At 36.0% G+C, this 14,367-nt stretch overlaps 1 protein-coding gene across 2 annotated transcripts in view; it reads left to right on the forward strand.

The window, feature by feature from the left end:
- Positions 1–14,367, forward strand: part of Tpst (tyrosylprotein sulfotransferase) — a 420,927-nt gene that overhangs the window by 91,861 nt on the left and 314,699 nt on the right. For both annotated transcript variants that reach the window (XM_083128367.1, XM_083128369.1), the window contains exon 2: positions 13,423–13,459. The gene's annotated coding sequence lies outside the window, so the exon portion shown is untranslated. The remainder of the gene's footprint in view (positions 1–13,422; positions 13,460–14,367) is intronic.

The raw sequence follows: 14,367 nt of genomic DNA on the forward strand, positions 1-14,367 counted from the left end.
TTCAAATCCCCACGGTGGCAAAAACTTTTCGTAAGCTTTATTCGTTCCCATTGTTACTATTTGAATTAGTCTTCTTTGGAACTAACAACGAAAGATTATACAATTATCTCGCTCTCTTTCAAAATGGTAATATGAGGACAGGTTTCTTATTACAAGAATTGGACATTTTAGTGGTCTCAACGCATCTAAAATCCAAAATACTAGATCGACGTTATTTTCTACTGAATTCTAAATCCACGTTATACACAGATAGGCTAATGGGGCCTGGACCTACAGTTTAAAGTGAAATACGAACCACTATGTGTCTCCACTTGTTATCCTGCACTGAACGTAAAACAAACAGCTCCCCGCCCCCATTTTTAAAACAAATTTACATTAAATATGGTATTTATAAGATAATGATCATTGATTTGATTGTTTTTATTACTGAACGTAAAATAAAACATTTTCCACAATCACCTCTTCGTCCCATCTCTCCCAATATCTTTCTGTCCCTCTCTTTTCCCCCTTCCCCACCCCCACACACATGTATCAAAATAAATATTTTCTTAGGTTTGTATGTGTATAAATATAACATTAAATACCCCCCAAAAATACTATATATTTTCTACTTTCCGTCACCCCTCTCAGACTCCCACAACCCCTCATTATTATTGGCGTTCGCCAGACTAAGTGGTAATGTATCGACGTTTTGTAATCACTGAGTCGTTTTCCGAGTTCCAGTCAGGTCGCATAATGTTTCAGATTCCAATTTAAATGTATCCCGAGTCGTGATTAGCCTATGTGTGCAAAAAGTGATGTTAAAACGAACCCTTGACCTCAATAATACAAGTTGTGTATTTTCTTTCAGCTGTGGTTCCCTCTTTTCGCGAGAAATAACGAACTAACCTAATCATTAACTCAACAAATAAAAATGCATCTCTAAATTAATTAATGAAAACTGTTATTACACCCAAACCACTATTTTATCGTAAATGTAAATGAAATGTCATCTCACGTAGTGAAAACAATGTGAAAATTGTTCTAATGAGTGATATATGATTGTCAAACACATACATGAATACATTATATTAAACTAGTGAACTATAATTGGGACAATTTAATACTAATTTGAAACGATTAAAGGCAATTAAAACGACAAACTAAACTTTTGCGCAATCTTTCTGCCGATTCGCATTATTGAAACAATATTTAACCAATGGGGACGTTATCTCATATTTGGAAATGCTGCATTGGTTGAACTTCCTGTGGACAAGACCGTGAGTCACGCCTCCTGCTCCTCCGAATCGAACTTCACTCTGATTGGAGGATCGTATATTTCACAACACTTCCTTGTTTCAGAGCTACCAACATAATTTCGTAAGACGTTGGACTTAGAAAAAATCCATGCGACAGATTTTTTGAACATGACTGTACCTTTTGTATTTATGTTCGGTTATTTTCTAGCTGTCTCCGTATGTGCCTCCACTATGTGCCTCAACCGTGTATCGAACTCGAACATCTGTCAGATTTCATTATCTTATGCTGATAAGCCATTACGAGAAACGGGAAATCATTGAGGCGAAGATGAGATGCATTGAAACGCATTAAACTTTGATTCAGCACAAAAAAGTAATCCAATGTTTCTCATGATTCATCATAACATTTGCTTTTGGCTTGAAGATTGGGTCATTGACGAACGATTACATGCTGAGTTGCAACAGTTAGTGTATCTGAAGGGCATAAATTAAATTTGATTCATTTTATTTTCTGTGTGCAAATATGCAGTTTGTTTCTTATGTATACTCCGAAGCAAATATGACCTAAACGTACATATGATATTGTACTCAAATTATACTAATTGTACTAATGACTATACTTCAATTTTGTTCATGCAATAAACTTTATCTTGTATAATATCCAAGAAACTAAAAGTGAAAATATACAAAACAGTAATTTTGTCTGTAGTATTATATGGATGTGAAACTTGGTGCCTTACATTAAAAGAGGGGCAATAATTAAGAGTATTTGAAAATAAAATCCTTAGAAAAATATTTGGACGTAAAAGGGATGAGGATACTAGTGGGTGTAGAAGGTTACATAATTTAGAACTGTATAATTTGTATTCATGTCCAGATATAATTTGAATAATTAAATCAAGAAGATTTTAGAAGGGCAAGCCATGTGGCACGAAAATGAGAGGAAAGAAGAGTTTACAGGATTCTTGTTGAGAAACCTGATGGTAAGTGACCTGTAGGAAGGCCAAGACGAAGATTGAGGGATAACGTTGAGATGGACCTAAAGGAAATCGGTAAGGATGGAAAAGATTGGATTGATCTTGCCCAGGATAGGATCAGGGAAAGCTTGTGTTGCTGCAGGCATAATCCTTCGGGTTTAAGAAGGCTAGAGAGTGAGTGAGTTATTCATACAATTAGAATTGGGAGCTTGTCTTAAGTCTTATTAAGATTGTATACCAAGTAAGATAATCAGAAAAAGTTAATTGCTTATGACTGGAGGCTGTGCTATTTAGATGTAAACTCCCACAGGACTCGAACGTTGGCTAGTTCGCTTGCAATACATGGCAACAACTAAGAGGGTAACTCCCAGGAAAATAGAATTTTCTTGTGTAGTGATTAGCGCAGTAGCCCCGTTGTAGCACTCGCAAGACCATATGATTGATTACCAAATCATCTACTTTGCAAAGTAATGCTTGTATCAGTATCAGGTTAAAAATTATCTTTCTATTCTATTTTTCGTATCAATAGAACAGAACATTTGATTGTGTTTAATAAAGCTTAGATAAACTTTACACATTGCTGGATGTTTTTATTATTGTCCTTTTGAGGAGGAGATAAGGCTAAGATAAGTTAAATCAAAGTTTTCTCAAATCAAAAGTACCTCAATTCAAATCGTATGTACTTTTAAGCACTGATACTATTGAATGTGTGATAACAGCATTTTGAAACTATACGTGAGTTCTACACAGTCCCCATCCTCTTCTTTCTATAGATTAGAACCCGTTTCGGCTAGTGGCTTATGAGAACAACATTATCTAATTTGACATCTGTCCGCCATGTTAGGCGAGACAGGAATCACTCCGTTTTGCCTAATTCAAATTTCGCCTAAAATGAAGGAAATTTACTATGCCGTTAATAATTATTTTCCCTGTGTTTATGTATATGCATGTGTAAGCCTCGGTTCATTTATTAAAACTCCTTGAATTCCGGGAATTTTGCGTGAATTTTTAGCTCCGGGAATGTTACGTACCCAATAGGACCAAGTAATGTGAATAGTTTGCCAAAGACGAATAGAGATGGCAGCACCAGGCGTGCAAGGTTAAGAATTGGCATAATATATGTGAATAACTTTATAAATAAGAACAAAGCAAATTGGTAAGATGGAAAACAATAGAATATATTATAAGAAGACAAAGAATAAATATGAAAGAAGTAAATTAATATATATATTTTATAAATCAAATCAGTGATCACTTGTAAGTTAATATGAAAATTAAGGAAGTCAAAGCACTGATACAAGTTTGTGTCTTTGAACAGATATTGCATCTGTATGATTGATTTACCGTTCCTATAGAGGAAATTTTGTTTACATCAGTGGCGAGCGCGTTCTGGTCGACGCCCCACAGCACTTTTTGGTTGCGCAGTTTAACTGTAGCACCTACTTGGATGCGCATGTCAATCGGCTGCACCAAGTATACACTCTGTTGTACCTAGTTAGTGGTGGCGCGTTCCAATTGCAGCCCCAAGGGAGGATATTAGTATTATTCCCAAAGCTTGGAGGAAAAAGTTGGAAAAGGATAAAGGCATTCGTTAAATAGTCAAAACCTAAATTGAAATCCAGAGGGAAGTTTACAAAGAAGATAAGAAGGAAGTCCCGATCCAGAACGTCCATTGAGAAGGAAGTCCATATCCTCCATATTAAGAAGGAAGTCTAGATCCAGACCGCCCATTGAGAAGGAAGTTCCGATCCAGGCCGTCCATCAAGAAGGAAGTCCCGACCCAGAACGTCCATTAAGAGGGAAGTCCAGACCGCCCATTGAGAAGGAAGTCCTGATCCAGATCTGCCCACTACTAAGGAAGTACATATAGAAGAATATCCAAATAAAGAAAATAAATAATAAAAAGAATATTGAGATGAAAATTGACTGTAACGAGAAAATTATAGAAGAATGTTGCTTATCATGTAAAATTCTTACTCCATGTATCCTGTGTTTAAATAATATATTCGTTTAAACGTCTCCATTGGAAGGCATCCTGTCTGGTTTCGTTGTCTACAAAGAACCCTACCCTGTAGATAAGCTAGCTGAGTTTTAAGTTTAAGGTTTATGTACCTTTGCACCAAATGTAGGTAGCATGAATAAATGGCGCCCAACGTGGGGCTAGAGAATAAGGAACCAGACAGCGAAGAGAGAGAGAATAATTGAAAATGGAGGAAAAGGATAAAGATGGAAATGAGAATGGGAAAGCTACAATGAAGGAAGACGGAGAAAAAAGGGAAACTTTCATTTGTTGCGGAGAGGAAGGAAACAAGGAAGAAATTATTTTCTGTGTCACATGTAAGGAAATGAAACATTGGACGTGCGAAGGAATAAGAAAGGAGAAATACATATCAATAAGTAAAAGGGAAGAAGATTATACATGTAAGGAATGCAAGAAGGAAAAGCTAAAAGAAAAGCAGAAGAAGACAGAAGAAATAAACTTGATGGAAATGTTCCAAAAGCTGTCAATGCAGATAAATGAAAATAACAGAGAACTGAAGAAGATTGAAGAAAGTAATAGGAAGGCGGAAGAAAATAACAGAGAAGTAAAAGAAAAGTTGGAAGAAAATAACAGAGAAGTAAAAGAAAAGTTAGAAGAAAATAACAAGGAAGTGAAAGAAAGGCTTGATGAAAATAGTAGAAAATTAGAAGAAGTAAGAAATGAAAGCAAGAAAATGTACGAGATAATAACCGAGACATGTGAAGAAAATAGAAGATCATTGGAAAAGAAGATAGAAGAAACAACACTGCTAATTGAAAACAAAAGCGTGGATATAAATAGGACGATCGAGGAAGAAGTTTCAAAACTTAGAGAGGAGAATATACATAGAACCAACAGTATGGAAAGAAAAATTGTTGAAAATAAATCGCAAATAGAAGCAGTATCTTCTAGAGTAGATGCAAATGAAAGCAAAATAGAAGAAGCAAAGGTCCTAATGGAAGATAGAAGCTGGGAAACACGCAATAGAATGGAAAAGGAAGTTCTAAAACTGAGAGAAGTAAGTACGCGGGAACTGCAAGAAGTTCAAGAAAAAACTAGCAGTATGGAGAAGGACATTGCGGAAAATCAAAATAAAATTAATGCAGCAGATAACAAAGGAAAGGAATTAGACAGAAAATTAAATGGGGCAGTGTCAAAGATAGAGAAAACAGAAAAGAAAGTAGAAGAAGTGGAAAGAAAGTTAGGAAAGCTATTCATCAAAGAAGGAAACATAAATCCTAGGTTTCGAGAAAGTGAAGAAACGAAGGTTAAGAAAGAGCTGAAAGAAGAGAGTTCAAGCGATGAATCGACGACGGAGGAAGAAGAGAAGCATAAGAGATATAGAATAGCGGGAGGTCACAAGAAAAGGAAATGGAAGAATAGCGAAGATGAAAGTAATAATGAAAGGCTCTTAGACATATTGGAAAATGAATTCCCGAGAGACGAGAACTATAGGACCAGGATACCTAGGCCACAAGAATTGCAGCATCTTCCAAAATTCAATGGGAATATATCTGATAAATGTCCCAGAAAGTTTTTAAGGGAACTAACAACAAATGTCAGACTTATGAGGATCCCCGAAGGAATGATTTTGAACGTCATAGAGACATGTTTTGAACAGTCGGCAGCAGGATGGTACCAACTAAATGAGCACAAATTTAGAAATTTTAAGGAGTTCAGCCGAAAATTCCTGAACTACTACTGCAGTAAAGACATAAAGGAAAGGCAGCTAGAAGCATTAAAAAGAAGATATGTAGATTGGTCAAAAGTCGACAGCCTGGAAGAACATACATGGGAGACTCTTAGAAGCTTCAAAAACCTAAAGGAAGGATGCAGTGAAGAGGAGCTGGTTAAACAAGTTGTCCAAACATTGCCATTAAGAATACAGAGAGCTATAGCAGTGGTTAAGATAAAAGCAGTTGATGATTTGATTGAATATCTAAGAACCGAAGATGTGCTAACAAAAACTCAGAATTCCTGGAACGATAAGGAAGGAAGATTCTACGGAAAGAGGCAACATTCAGAAGAAGAAGGGCGCTCAAAACCAAAGTTCCGGAGACAGGAATTTGATGTAAGAAGAATAGAAGTTAGAAACCAGAGACCAAGTGCAGAAAGAAGAGACGTAGGAAGAAACAATGGAAGATATGAAAGAAACATAGACTCTGTGGAAGAAAGAGAGAGAAACGATGATAGATATCGAGGAAATTGGAGAAACGTGAGAGGCCGAAATAATTTCCGAAGATACGGAAGAGGAGGAAATCAGCGATGGAGGAACATATATGAACAGAACGAAAGAGAATACCGAGTAAGTGTGCCCAATGAAGAAATGGAAAGAAGAAATGCACTTCCGGATGTAGAAAGAGACGAAGCCATAGAATTAGCCAGAAATTATTGTAATGACGCAAGAAGATTCCAAGAGGGAATTACAGCAGATGAAGATTCAAGAAATGCAGAAGAGAATAGAGGGTCAAACATGTAATGCTCTTGCAGCATCTCCCAGGTGTGAGAGCAAAAACAGAGAGAAATGTAAGGCAGGGAGAAATTGTAAATAGAAATGTACATAGTGAAAGAGAAAGTCTTGAGTTATATTTAATAGAAGAGCCGAATTTCAATGACCTGAAGCCAGGGAGAACTTTTTATGTAAAGGCAAAAATTATAGAATTAGAAGTAAAGTGCCTAATAGATTGTGGTAGTGTGGTAGAAGTAATGAGTTATGATTGTTGGAAACGGATAAAAGGAAAATATCCACAAGCTCGTCTAGATGCATCAGAAAGGGATAAAATAAGATTGGTCATGGCAGCAGGGAAAGAAGAATATAAAATACAAGGAACCGTCGGCGTAATGATGAACCTTCAAGGGTTAAATTTTCCTGTCAGATTCCTCGTAGTAAAAGGTCTAAGAAGTGATATGATATTAGGAATACCATTTTTGGAAAAATATGATGTTCATATTTATATCAAAGAGAGAAGATTGAATCTAGAGTCATTGGAAGAAGAAAGACTAGATGTTCCTATGGAAACTGTAAACAACGAAATGGAGAGAAAAGAATGCATTGGCAACCTGAATTTAATGTACGGACAGATGAAGGCAGTACCAAATGATATATGTGAAGAAATTGAAAGTGAAATGAATAAAGAAAATGATGAATACACTGCATCTGTTGAAGAGATAAAGAATAAGGTTGATGAGTGCAAAGATATCTCCAAAGAAGAGAGGAAGGAATTACAAGAAGTTTTGTTAGAGCATAGGAATTTGTTTAGCCAAAAGCCAGGACTCACCAGAGGGTATTCCTACGAAATAGAAGTAGATACAGAAAGACCTATAGTATCTAAACAGTATCCGATACCTTTTGCGAAAAGAAAAGCTGTAGAGGAAGAACTTCAGAAATGGTTAAGATGGGAAATTATAGAAGATTCAAATAGCATACATGTAAGCCCGATGCATGTAGTTGACAAACCCAATGGAGGAGTTAGACCAGCCTTAGATCTGAGAGAATTAAACAAACACGTATTACTTCCAAGAAACCAGGTGGATAAAATAGATGAGATGCTACACTCATTTGCAGGAAGCAGATACTTTACTTCTTTTGATTTGACCCTGGGATACTTTCAAGTTGAGATCGAGAAGAAGTCAAGAAAGTATACAGCATTCAGATATGGCTCAAGATTGTTTCAATTCAGAAGATTGCCATATGGTTTAAATTCATCGGTTTCGGCATTTATGACTGCGTTGAACAAGATATTTGGGATAGAAACTAAGCATTGGTTAGCCATATATGTAGATGACATGTGCATTCACAGTAAAGACTGGGATTCACATATAAGAAGAATAGATTGGGTATTGAACAAATTAGGAAAAGCAGGATTAACCGTAAAACTGGAGAAATGCTCTTTTGTCAGAAAGGAAGTTAAGTTTTTAGGCCATGTTATATCCGGTGGAGAAATTAAGCTATGTACAGATAAGGATGAAGCGATAAGACATTTCCCTAAGCCAATTACAAAGAAACAATTACAGAGATTTCTTGGAATGTGTAATTGGAGAAGCAAATTCATTAGAGATTTTGCACAAAAGGCCAGACCATTGTATGAGCTATTAAAGAAAACTAACAAGTGGAATTGGGGAGAGGAAGAAGATAAAGCTTTCGGTGTACTGAAGATCGATCTCATATCATCGCCTGCCATAAGCCAACCGAATTTCGAGAAAACATTTTGCTTGGGAACCGATGCATCTAATATAGGACTAGGGGCGTATCTATTCCAGAAGGACAGCAATGGAGAAGACCAAGTCATCCAGTATGCCAGCCGTTCTCTTAAGACTTTTGAGAAATCCTATACGATAAGTGAACTCGAATGCCTAGCCATCCTATTCGGAATACAAAAGTTCTCACCATACCTCAAGGTATTCAGTGATCACAAAAGCTTGGTCTGGTTAAATTCGGCAAAGCAGTGGAATCCTAGACTTACCAGATGGGCCCTGTTAATACAAGAATATAGCTTTGAAGTGATTGATATAAAGGGCAGGGATAATCAAATTGCCGATGCATTAAGTAGAGCTCCAATAAGACCCCAACAAGAACCAGAAGAGATAATCAAATTGTCCATAAATGCGATTGTGGAGGAAGAAATGAAGAATATAGTAAAAGAAGAATGGATAAAAGAGATGAAAGAAGATGAAGAACTTAGTACTATATTTAAAATATTGGAAGGAGAAACTATTGTTAGAGAAACGAAGATGAGAAAAGCCAGAATCAAAGGGAATTACAGAATTATAGAAGGCATGATTTTTAAAGTGAACATTGAAAATCCACACCAAGTAAGGTTATGTGTACCCAAAACAATGATCTATAAGATCTTAACAACAGTACATGAAGAGTCAGGACATTTTGGGACAGACAAAACTTTGAGGATGGCACGTCGTTTTTATTTTTGGAAGACTCTGAAAAAGGATGTTGTGGACCATGTTAGAAACTGCGTTGTATGCATACAGACTAAGCCATCTAAATGGAAATTAAGAAAGGAAGAATTACACGTTATAGCTCGAAGGCCATTGGATTTAATATCCATAGACTTAATTGGACCACTGCCGAGATCAAGAGGATTCCAATACATCCTTACATGCGTGGACATAAGTAGTAAATTTGTAATGTGTTACAACATAAGAAAAGCAACATCAAAAGAGATAGTTAAATGTTTCGAAGACGGTTTCACTAAACACTTTGGAATTCCTAGAAAGGTGTTAACAGATAATGGTACACAGTTTGTATCGGAGTATTTCATGGACTATATGCAATTCAAAGGAGTCAAAGTAATAAATGTAACGCGATACCACCCCAGCTCGAATCCCATAGAACGATACAATGGAGAAATAGTCAGACTGTTAAGAACATACTGCCATGATAACCATACACGATGGTCAACTGTTGTTAATAAAATAACTAAATTGTTAAATAACGCATTGTCAGAAGAAACAGGAAGAAGCCCTGCTGAATTATTTCTCGGATACACGGAGGAACCATATGTGTTTGAAGAATTGGAGTGGCCAGATATGATGGAGCAAAAGAGCGAAATGAAGAAAGTGATATTAGAGCTGTATAAAAAGAGAAATAGAAGAAAGACAAAGGACGAGAAGAAGGTTAAGAAAATAGATATCAAGAAAGGAGATTTGGTGTTTTGTAAAACACATCCGGTGAGCAAAGCTTCAGAGAAAGCTATCAAAAAGCTATTTTTCATATATGAAGGCCCATATGAAGTGATAAGTATTTTTAGAAATACAGTTCTTCTAAAGCACATAAAAACAGATGTAGAAAGGAGAGAGAATTTAGATAACATTAGAAGATATAATTGTACAGAAGAGAAGAAAGAAAGCGTCAAGAAGAAATAATAGACTTGTACATATATAATTTGAAAAAAAATGTATCTGCATATATATATATATATATTACGACAATTTTTTTTTATGGCCAACGGGGGGAATATTGTGTTACGTACCCAATAGGACCAAGTAATGTGAATAGTTTGCCAAAGACGAATAGAGATGGCAGCACCAGGCGTGCAAGGTTAAGAATTGGCATAATATATGTGAATAACTTTATAAATAAGAACAAAGCAAATTGGTAAGATGGAAAACAATAGAATATATTATAAGAAGACAAAGAATAAATATGAAAGAAGTAAATTAATATATATATTTTATAAATCAAATCAGTGATCACTTGTAAGTTAATATGAAAATTAAGGAAGTCAAAGCACTGATACAAGTTTGTGTCTTTGAACAGATATTGCATCTGTATGATTGATTTACCGTTCCTATAGAGGAAATTTTGTTTACATCAGTGGCGAGCGCGTTCTGGTCGACGCCCCACAGCACTTTTTGGTTGCGCAGTTTAACTGTAGCACCTACTTGGATGCGCATGTCAATCGGCTGCACCAAGTATACACTCTGTTGTACCTAGTTAGTGGTGGCGCGTTCCAATTGCAGCCCCAAGGGAGGATATTAGTATTATTCCCAAAGCTTGGAGGAAAAAGTTGGAAAAGGATAAAGGCATTCGTTAAATAGTCAAAACCTAAATTGAAATCCAGAGGGAAGTTTACAAAGAAGATAAGAAGGAAGTCCCGATCCAGAACGTCCATTGAGAAGGAAGTCCATATCCTCCATATTAAGAAGGAAGTCTAGATCCAGACCGCCCATTGAGAAGGAAGTTCCGATCCAGGCCGTCCATCAAGAAGGAAGTCCCGACCCAGAACGTCCATTAAGAGAAGTCCAGACCGCCCATTGAGAAGGAAGTCCTGATCCAGATCTGCCCACTACTAAGGAAGTACATATAGAAGAATATCCAAATAAAGAAAATAAATAATAAAAAGAATATTGAGATGAAAATTGACTGTAACGAGAAAATTATAGAAGAATGTTGCTTATCATGTAAAATTCTTACTCCATGTATCCTGTGTTTAAATAATATATTCGTTTAAACGTCTCCATTGGAAGGCATCCTGTCTGGTTTCGTTGTCTACAAAGAACCCTACCCTGTAGATAAGCTAGCTGAGTTTTAAGTTTAAGGTTTATGTACCTTTGCACCAAATGTAGGTAGCAGGAATTCTGCATGCATTTTTCTCCGTAGACGTGAAAAATTGCAACTTTTATTAATCCAAATCCCATTGAATTTATACTACTTTATAAATTCCCTGTGGCAAATTTTTACATGTTTAGCTTTTATTTTTATTAAGGAAGGAGAATAAAGGTGAGTGGAAAATGAAACATTTCTCTCAATCCGTTTACTTCGATAGTGTCGTTTGCAGAACAATCTATCTGACAGACGGAAGATTCTTGCAAGAGGAGATATATATTGAAGTTGATTAGGTAAATTTCAGTTTGAAATTTCTTTACCAACTTTTCCTAGATTAGTATATACCGTAACATTTGTGATTTGTGTTTGTAGCCTAGATGTATTTCGATTCCGAGTATATGAAAATGGCAAATGTAAACACCGCACCTTCAGTTAAATATTTTAAATATACAGTTTAATTTATTTATTTAATATAAGATTCCAAATACAGCGTTAGCAATTTTACATCGGAACGTACTAACAGAAAATAACAACAAAAATAATAGTATGAAATTGAATTGAATTACAATTTTTGGATACATTAAAATCGCACAGACCCTTCATATTGTCAATATTTGTATGTGTGTGTGTGGGTGGTTAGAGGCTGTAATACGTAAGGTTGAAATAGAAAAAAAAACATCTGCTTATATGCATTGAAAACCGGGAATTATGCTTGATTTATCAATGTCCTAAAGTGGCCACCCTGAAACTGGAACTGTAATTTATCTCTGTTTTATTACAAGTTAGAGATCCAACAAGTGTCTGGGAATTGGGTGCTCTTGGTTATAGTTAGTTTTTTTATATGTATATAATATGACTAAAGCTATTGACTAACGTGACTAAACCTAACCTAAGGGTATTGGCTACTATATTACCGTTACATATTAGGCTGTTTTGTTGAAATTACTTTTTCTGCATAAACTGCATCAATCATTTTGTTTTCATCTTAAGTACTTGTTCCAAATATGTTTGTGTTTACGTTCATCATCATGTATAAGATAGACAGTCTGATATAAATTTACCTCATTTGAAATATTTCCCTTTCAGCTTAAATTAGGCGAAATTGGAAATAGTCGAAAACAGATATTACTACTTTGCCTAAAATGACGGTTGGATCATTACATCACAATATCGTGTAGTGAAAAAGCTGTTAAGCAAAACGGGAATATAATTTGCACTGATGTGTACAGTTGATACTACCGCCAATGATAATTTTGTTATATGTGCTGTTTCAGCAAAATCTATGTATGCGAGTGTGTATAGTCATCGACAAATATAATAACAAGTCCATCACCGTGTTCATTCCTTCTGTTTTCCACAACCTGGGGTTCGAGAATTGAAACCAAGAACACGAATATGGAGAGTACAGCATCTGATCCAGTTCCATTCCTTAGAAATAAAGTGAAGGAAAACTAGGAATATACAGGGTGTTCAGCTTAGAGGGATCATGAATTTAATGCTCACAGTTTAAGAACAGAGGAAGATATTGATATGATTTTCATTTTACAAGATACAGAAATTCTCGAGAGTTATATACCAATAGTGAATACATGTACTTGCGCATGCGCGCCAACGTGTACTGCGGGAAGAAGCCTGGCACTATTCAGTAGAACAACAGACACGCCACACTTGGCGGGAACTTGAATACCGTTTAGATGTCTGCAGGGTCTGCACACATCGAGTTGCATTAACCGTTATCCAAACTCGGAGCGTTTCTACATCAAGGTATGCAAAAAGGTGTGTTAATAAACTATTATTTACACTTCAAATTATCAATTATTTCTACATCACTCTAAGCGAAAACATGCTTATACATAAGAATATATACATTTGTTGTATTAATGTATAATGAATTGTATCTAACGGTTAAGCTGAATAAATGGATCTTCGGTGGCTGAGTGCGTTGAGCGTTGGTTTCATCGAACGATTAGCCGGAAGAGACAGAAAAGCAATACAAAGTAAGGACTAGGAGAAATATTCTGTAAGGTCTAACTCTGCCATTGAGAATAAGGCAGTCAATAAGATTATTATGATCATCATTGTTCTGATGCAGTAATTAATTATATGTTTATATCTTTCTTCCAGGTGTTGACGTGGACTTCGTTCTGGACCAATTATACCGGTAAGTGATAAATTTGTACGGAGAGAAAAAAATGTACTAAGCAATTTCATAAGTGTAAGTATTTAAAATTCCAAAATACAAAGTTCATTGTTTTAAGCGATGTATTCAAATGTCAAATAAAAGTATTAGACAGTTGACGTATTTATAAAAATGGGGTAGGAGATAGGAAATAGAGGCTGCGGCCGTGATATAGCTAAAGGCAGAAATGCCCCGCTCTGTCGTGCTCGTTGGAAAGACGACATGGCCGTGAAATCGTAGGAAACCATTTTTTTTGTACGTTTCTTGCACCATTTAGCACAAAACTGAGCCAAATTAATCATTATTGTAGAAGTACATCTGTAGATAATAAAATTATATTTTACTCCTGAGGTAGAAATGTGATAAAACTTATCTTTAGCCTCGATTACTTAAAAAAATAAGACCCTTCAACTCGGATACCACGCACACGATAACGTTCAGACTGCACCTGAGAATAACTAATAACAAAGAGTGCATTGTCGCAGAAACTCGCTGAATTACAGGACGTGGGGCATCTCACCTAAAATTACCCTATGAGGATTAAAACAAAATACTAACAGGATATAAGAAATGAACTTACTCTCTAGCCTTCTTAAACCCGAAAGTTTATGACTGCAGACTCACAAGCCTTCCACCTGTCTCTATCGTCGGCAAGATCAATCCAATCTTTTCCATCCTTACCCATTTCCTTTAGGTCCATCTCAACGTTATCGCTCCATCTTCGTCTTGGCCTTCCTACAGGTCTCTTACCATCAGGTTTCCCAACAACAATCCTGTAAACTCTTTTCTCTCCCATTCGTGTCACATGGCCTGCCCACCTAAGTCGTCTTGATTTTATTATTCTGATTGTATTTGGACATGAATACAAATTATGCAGTTCTATATTATGT

This window comes from Lepisma saccharinum, chromosome 9 (genome assembly GCF_977018435.1).
Source record: "Lepisma saccharinum chromosome 9, izLepSacc3.1, whole genome shotgun sequence".
Lineage (NCBI taxonomy): Eukaryota > Metazoa > Arthropoda > Insecta > Zygentoma > Lepismatidae > Lepisma > Lepisma saccharinum.